General features: G+C 39.7%; 1 long non-coding RNA gene across 1 annotated transcript; it reads left to right on the top strand.

Moving 5' to 3' along the window:
- Positions 1-581: 581 nt before the first annotated feature.
- On the top strand, positions 582-1,318 carry LOC121878807. The gene is made up of 2 exons (XR_006091225.1): positions 582-756; positions 953-1,318. It is a non-coding gene; the product is annotated as an uncharacterized LOC121878807 (long non-coding RNA).
- The last annotated feature ends 7,171 nt before the right edge of the window (positions 1,319-8,489 follow it).

Genomic DNA, 8,489 nt, shown 5'->3' with positions numbered 1-8,489 from the left:
GCCTAATTTCTATCACGTGATAAACATGAATTTTAAAGATTGAAAATAAAATAAACCAAATCAATACAATATTATAATATGTGGAGGCCCCTGGCCAACTGCCCACTTTGCCCACTCTTCAATCCGGCCCTGCTCACAACTCTACTCTACTTTCTTGTAACGTGTACGTTTTCTTCTCCATTGTTGTAACATATGTCTGTCTTTTGTTAATTTTACTGTTTCTGCTCTATGGTCAATTTCAAGTAAAGGTTAATATTAACTCGGTGCTTTGTTCTTCATTGTTTTTCTCTCTCTGTGATCTTATTTTATTCCTCATATTAACTTCTTTAGACTATTCTATTTAAGTTTAAGACTTTTTTAATATTACAATAGTACTATTTGGATGTATATGTCTCTTAACAATGTCTCAGACTTAAACTGAGGCCAATATTGCTGTTGTAATATATTCACAATTTCTATCCAAGATAAGTAAAGCACTGAATACGATTTCATAATATTTTCCTTTCACGTTTTACACTACTTTCGTGTCACAATAAAGTTTAAATCGTTTACTCGTCATCAAACAACCAAACGGCGTTTCCCTCCGGCATGGTGTCACTTTGACGTCATAACAAGGCAATGTTCCCATTGGCTACAATTTAACCTAAAACAGCTTGTGATTGGTCAGGGAGTGTGGGCCGCCTGTATATAAAGCCTGGTAGACGGACGTCAACACAGAACACTGGCACGCGACGACGCTACAACATCTTCTGTACTGTAAGTGTATCTTCAAATATTTAAATTGTAAATTATTTGTTGGCGATTGGGAAGCTATTGTTTAAAATTTCACTTGACAAAAAAAAAAGGGAAATTTTATTAGTCTTGATATTACCTAAACTAAACTTTTTAAATAAGTTTCGCGTTAAACCATTCCGCCAGGCTTACATAACATTAATCTTCTTGCTATTTCTAGAACACGCTCATCAAACGACCATGAACCCTATACGAGTTGACCGAGGTAGCTGCAGTGTCACCACAAGAACAATTCGGAGCGTCTACAAAATTTACCTGTTGCTGGAGAACTCGATCGCAACAATTCCTTTCCTACTCCAGTTCTACCGCGGTTAGTGGATCCTTCCCACAGCATTACAGTGAGTTTCCTAGTGTTAAACTACAAGAAATTGGTCTCCAAAAAAACTGCTTTGTTATTTCTTCTACCCCATTTGTGGGTCATGAGCTGTATTGCATTACATTCTGTGCAAGTAAAGTCAAACTTGTACATATTGAATATCCAGTATATGTAACCAATAAAGTTTTTCTATTTATGGAATAATCCAAATCCTTGCTTTTACTAAATCAAAACCCAGAGTATAATAAAATCTCGACTACGTCTGCTGTTTGAAAGTTTGCCCATAAATAGTTCTCAAATACTCTACTTAATGGTGTTAAACGCTTCGGGAAATACAGCTCTACTCCTCTTAAATTAGTATTACTTTTTCACAACATAACCCAATAGACAAATGATGACATTAATGTGTGGGTTTTTACTTTCCAATCGTTCAAAGTACACATTCTCGTATCCACAGTGGCCCTGTACTAAAGTACGATCATCACTGGTTTAAACTAATCTTAGTATTGTCTAATAACACCAGAAGTGGTAAAATACTAAATTCCAAGCAAGACATATGAAAGTCTAACCTATAAATAAAAATATGAACTTCCATCTATGACCACTGCAATACTAAATATAGACCCAAGTCTTTCAATATTCAGTCGAAATCAAGGTAAAATTAGAGGTCTGGTCATGTAGTGAATTTGGAGTCTGTATGTAGTTTGGACAATTCTAAAACGCTTCTTCAATTGGATTTCCGCCGCAATGTATATTAGAGTATTTTAATCTCAAAAGACTGCCTTTTACTTGTTCAACATGGGAAAGGCTTTGAAATTGAGAAAAATGGCATTGAAAAAGCAAAGTGGGTTAAAGATGTAATAACGACGGTTGTGCATGTCAGAGATAAGAGAACCGTCAACAAGGATATTTAGAGCAAGGTATAGTTAAGTGGGAAGTACAGAAGGAGAATAAAAGCGGAGGGTGGTTTGTGAGTTAACGTGTAGCTATACCTTCTTTAACGAGTCACACGTCCGATTTCTCAGGACGTCTGAGTCCTCCGTTTTCTTTCCATCTTAGAGTGCACCCGAGACTTCCTTGTTCCTAAAGCCCCGTCCACACGATCGAGCAGTGCCCGGCGGCCTTTGACCCTTTACCGGGCAAAGCTTGTGTGTTGTACACACGGGGGTGATTGGCGTCAGTCATAGTCGGGCGCTAGTAAGTGGTCTGCAGTGGCGGATACGCTACGATCGCAGGAATAATCGCCCGACAGTGAAAAGCAAAGATCATATCGTTGTGTACTATAATAATTGCTGCTATGTGCAAATGCAGAAAAAGGGGATGGTGCATAGAGTGGTTAGGTCGGAAAAAAGTATTGAAGTCATGCCACGATTTTACGTGAACGGCAAGATGGACACGAGCGAGACATGACAAAGGACTCTAACACCTTTTACAAATTTCGAGCGAAAGTGGAACCATATATAAAAAAAAACCAGGATACCAATATGAGGGAAAGTATATCTGCAGAGGCTAGTCTAGAGGCAACGCTTGTATATCTTTCAACTGGTATGCACCTACACGTCACGAGGATATCGAAACAAAGTTTGTCTCGCATAATACCTGCTATGAAGTACTCGAGGAAGATTACTTGCAGGTGAGATTTGTAATCCATAAAAATGGATTGAGTTATGATATGCATAAACAGGAAGCTATGGGACGAGAACGAAGAACACACACGAATGTCCTCATTACATAAACAATCTCCTGTCACGCCAATATTGTACATTGCATTTGGTTATACACTGAGCGGGGAACACGTACGTATAACATTTGTAATACTTATATACCACCACGCAGGCTGACCATGATTTCGCTCAACGACGGGCACTGCTCGATCGAGTGGACGGGCCTTTAATATAACGACACAGAATTTGAAATTGCAACAGTGGTGGTATATGTTAAGGCAACTTAGATATCTGATTATAGTTGGAACATCCATTAAGTGATGGTGAAAGCTTCAACTGTCTTTGTTGTTAGTAAAACTACACGAGTGGCTTGTCCTTGGGGATAGCCAGATGTTTCCAAGTACTACTGAAATTAGATCATTTTGATGCCCGAACGTCAAATCGAATTTACCAACCGTATTGAAACACTTTTCTCACACACTGTACCGCCAACTCTGACCTGCACACACTACCCATGGGCAGCCAGCCTCTTTGTGGAGGCCCCCCTCATTATAACTACCCAAGAGGGTGGGGTGGCGAGTGAAACGAGCCTAAACATCTGGGAGTTCCGGGGGAGCTGTAAGCCCCCCCGGGAAAATATTGAAATTTGAACACTTCTTTGCAGAATTTGGAAGCCATATGCAGTTATATTGAGGAAATTAAAACATTGAGACATTTTTCATTAACTGTATATTTATTGATAGTGTACAAATTCCCAACACACACAAAAGTGAGACATGACTGGAGTCATTCGTGTGGTTTCAAGTCGACCAGCCCTGATATGTAGAGAGGCCCTGCTCACGAAAGAGGAACTTAAAAGTAGCCAAAGCTGACATTTTTTTAAACCAAAAGGAGATTCAGAGCCCAGTGACAGTAAACTCCCAGAGGATGACACAGTAGAGGTTCACTTTAGTGATTCGGATGACGAAACGAGGTCAGCTGAGATTAAGTAAATCGCCACCTACAGCAATGCAAGTACCGTAGTGGATACTCTCCTACAAACTGACGAGCCTAGCCGCATTCCAATGAGACGGGATTCGGCGACTTTCTCACGGGGGTGGGGGGGGGTCGCCACCTGCGACGCTGGCATCCGGGTTTACTTCCGGTAGCCGAGTGTATGACCTCTCGGTCTCGCCGTTGAAATTCATTCTACCCTACGTTCCTGAACACGCCGCGTCTCGTCTCCTCTTCCAAGCACCAACTTCCCACCACCAGACTGTTTTGTATATAATATATTTTATAGAAGAAAACCACCATTAAGAGTTTCCTTTCTCCAACCTGTGACTGAAGCTTCGTCCGATTCATCTCAGTTGAATTATAAGAAACATTCTATGGAACCGGTGTCGAGTGATCCGGCTGACAGTTGATGATAAACCGATTGACTATTTACTAAATCATTCTCTTGATCTAAATTGTGAACAAGGTCACTTCTCAACAAGTGAAAAGGAAAGAGTTCGGTATGTGCCCAAATCCTTGTGTATTCTCCAAAAACTGGAGATGTATTTTGCGTTCAATGCGTTTAGCGACTGGAAAAACTGCCGGCGTACAGTTGCCGAACGTGAAAGTGGCAGAGAGCATCAAATTTCAGTTGGGGTGTGAGGGCAATTACAGCAAGGCGAATTCATTCCACTTTGGCTTTGCAACTACAATTGGAGAGAAAATAATGCAAAGAACGTCTATTGCGCATAGTTGAAACACTACAAATTTTAACATCGAGAGGTCTTCCTCTCAGAGGTAGTGATGAAAGAATAGGCTCTAGCAACAATGGGAATTACCTTGCAACTCCTGGCCAAATTGGACACTTTTCTTGCACAGCATCTGGTGCTGTGCAAACACTTCATATCTCTCAAAAACGATTTGTCAGCAAATGGTCAATCAATTATCATAAGTGAAGTGAAACGAGACAAATATTAGTCAGTTAGTGTAGATTCCACACCGGATGTTAGTCATACTGACCAACTTACATTCATAGTTGAGCGATTTTTATAACTTCATAGACATATACGTGACCATGGTGCACAGAGCATAGCCTCAACTGTTGTACAGTTAATTACAGAAGTTCATCTTGAGGGCAGAGTTATGACAATGCTGCCACTATGTCAGCCATTTACACTGCCAGAATAAAGGCTGGCATATTACGTCCCTTGTGCAGGTCACTCCTTGAACCTTGTAGGAACATCAGTTGCCTTGGGTCTCTTTCAAATTCCGGATTTTTGCAAACCTTATACAACTACTTCTCAACCTCCACATATAGTTGGGATCATCAGCTGCACTACCGGCTGAAGGGATTGTAGCGAAATCCCTTTCAGAAACTGGCTGCAGTGTTTTTACATTACCTTGAGATAAAGTCAGCACTGGAGAACAAAATATGTTCCGACAGTAGCTTCAAGGTCAAGGCCTCATAAGACGAATGGAAGCATTTGAAACACCACTTCTTGCTGTAAAATAGTATCAAATCTTAACAAGGTTTAATGCAACCAGCTTATCACTTCAAAAAGTTCACACCCACCTTCTGTCAGTTGTGAAACTGTATGAGAGCTTGATCATCTTCGTCTCAGAAATGAGACGGGGTCAGTTGGATGAAATAGAAGATCAGGCCGAGCCTGTCTACAACGACAACAAAAAAGAGAAAACATTTCTTGGATGAATCAGTTGGCACTGAAACTCAACTTGATCCAAGGTGGACAATTTCTACACCATATTACGAATGAATAGAAATAAAGAAGCGGTTTACCTTAACGGAGTATGACACCATTGGCTGTCAGTACCTATTCCAGTGACCTGGAAGCATCTGTTCTAGAGGAGTTTTTGCAATTTAAAGACATTTTCTCTTCTGAATCTGACAAGTCAGTGACAAGCCTTTCCAGATGGTATGTTGACAACTGCCTTTCCAAACATTAGTAGTAGTAGTAGTATCTTCGGGGACACCACTGAAAGGTGGAGACGGCCCCTCGGAAACACGTGGGCTCGGCGTCGGTCGCCGAGACAGTCTCAAAGCCGTGGTTTAAAGGTTTAACACCAGAAGCAGTTTTTCTATTTCATTCATTTTATCCACAAATGTTTGGATGATCGTAATAAAAATGATACAACTTTTTCTTTAATTTTAAGATTTTTTTTCTCTATCTACGATCATAAATCACCCATAGCGGGCAGGGCACGAAACATGAAGGAAATTACGGGGTAAAACAACGAAACTCTGATCGTGTGGCAGTAATAAACCATCTCCAAGTGCTTTGTAGGTGAAGAAATAAATTATTTACCATAAATGTTCGGCCAATATTTCTTTCGTGACGTTGCACGTTCGCGTCTCGTCGTAAACCGTAAATTTGTGATTTCGGTCTCCGTATACATTAAAAGCAAACGACGGAGGCTCTCGGCGGGGGGAATATTACGGGACATAATAAAAGAAAAAAGCTGGCCGGAGACAATCTTTTATTCTCACTTTGGTAACACAAATTGAAAAGTTTTATTCACAACATATTTAATTTAGAGTTGACAATAAATATCTTGTGTTGAAGACTTAATATGATATGTACAGATCCTATCTATCATCCATAGTCTGGCAACAAATTGCTCAACATCGCGCCGTTACATTTTCTGACGACGGAGATGAAATATGCAAGACGTAACAACTCTTGGCTTAGATAAACAATGTCTCATAAATGAGATACAGGTATATCTAAAAATGAATGGCGCCAAATAACGATGATTTGGCACCGACCGTTACACTAATGACATGCACTATACATCACTTGACAAAACAAACATTGTCACATCATGTGACATTAAATATGTACAGTACAGTTTACAAAAGTTCATTTACTGTATATGCCAAAGATGGCACTATGGTGTGGTGCAGTTTGGAGCAATAATTTAAATCAACCATTTCTGTTCCTATAGTACATTAATATTTTGAGGAGGGAGTTGAAATATAGGTTCCACTTCAAAAATCCAAAATGTTTCAGATAACTGAACTTGTTGGCTAACTCAAGGTCATTATTAAAAACCCTAATATTTCATTAAGCACCAAATAAAATACTACATATATGACAACTATAAACTAATATATAATACTGCATGTACAAGTATAACAAACACACTAAACTAAGGAACTCAAAATATAATGTTAATAATAATACAGGCCGTCCGCAACTTACAACAGGGATAAGTTCCTGGACCCATACTTTAGGTTACATAACATAAAGTGCTGTTAAACAATGATGAAAATAATGACAGTTTAATTACAACTTTTTGAGGTGAATGTATTGGGATCCCGTTCGTAAGTGCGGGTGACGGCGAGTCGGAGGGTGTAACTCAGTGACCGACTACGAGAAAATGCCCCGGTGATGATATCTTAGCTTAGTGTGCTGAAACGCCATCATCTGGCAGCGCGGTAAATTTTTATAATCAATGCGATCACTTTTGGATGTTCACAGTTTGGGGATAAATGATGTTTGGATTTTTTTAAGTGCAACCTGTATATAACATTACTGTACAGTATATATTTCTGAGCAAGTACAACTCGTGAGGAGCCACAAACGTACTCTTGATGTATGCAAAACCTAATTTTAGATTACAGCATCCCTATATATACAGTATATCCGAAACAAAAATTGAGAATGCCAAAACAAATTACAATGTTATGAAATACATAGTGGATACTTGTTTAGTACAACTCACTAGCAGCAACAATATTGAAATAAAATATATACTGCACTGCGTAATTCCCTATCATTGCTAAGTGTTGCTTCAATGTGACCTCCAAAGTGTAAATAGTACACAGCCACATTCCATCGACAAAAACATGAGCACATTAGAGAGTAAATCACCGCACAGAGCCAGGTCAGCAGAGCTTGACACAGTGATGGAGGCGTGATTAATCAAGGAGTGCCTATTTCTGCTCCTACTGTGAGAAAAACCCAGACAGTTTAACCAGATTTTGGAAATAAAAGTAGATTACAAAATGTGTAATGCAGATTTAGCGGTGACAAAATCATACCTAAAAGCTTTTACTGTGCTGTACCTCATAATAAAACACTCAATATTTTCATTTATATGTACACCTTTACATTTATCCCCCACAAATACCCTTTTAAAGCAAATTGACAACTTTTTAAGTGGTATCATGATTCTTACTAATTAAACATTCATCCACTTGAAATGGTAGGGCTAATTATATTGAAGATATTCTTAATATAAATCATTGTACCTCTGACGATACTCTGGAGAAGAGACCGGATGGCAAGAGCAAACTTCAACTCTCCGGATGACATCTCGGAGATGGTCGGAAGGAGCTGATCGTAAAGACGAACTCCTTCTGTTGACTCGGATAATATGCGAAACACCTGGAATAAGAAAAATTTTTTAAAAATAAGCATAATATATTTGTACATGTTCTAGGTATTCGGTTCTAACTACAGGGGCGAACAGAAACACTCGTAGAATTCTATTTTGCTGGTTGGTGTAGGTAGGTCACCACGAGGTCAGGTCTTATATAGCGGAGATAAGCGTGGCTTAATAGTTGACCTCCGTCGTCTAAGGCGGCGCTGGTTGACCTAGACCACGACGCATACGCTGGGGAATTCGCGGGGTCGGCTACTCTGCGACAAACAGCGTTTGTAGGGGAGGAATCCACTACGATACTCCCCCCTTCCCTCCAGGAGACTTGTTGTCTGCAG

This window comes from Homarus americanus, unplaced genomic scaffold (genome assembly GCF_018991925.1).
Source record: "Homarus americanus isolate GMGI-L3 unplaced genomic scaffold, GMGI_Hamer_2.0 scaffold54023, whole genome shotgun sequence".
NCBI lineage: Eukaryota > Metazoa > Arthropoda > Malacostraca > Decapoda > Nephropidae > Homarus > Homarus americanus.
The sequence above is the reverse complement of the archived record's forward strand: the minus strand, read 5'-3'. Positions and strand labels throughout refer to the sequence as shown.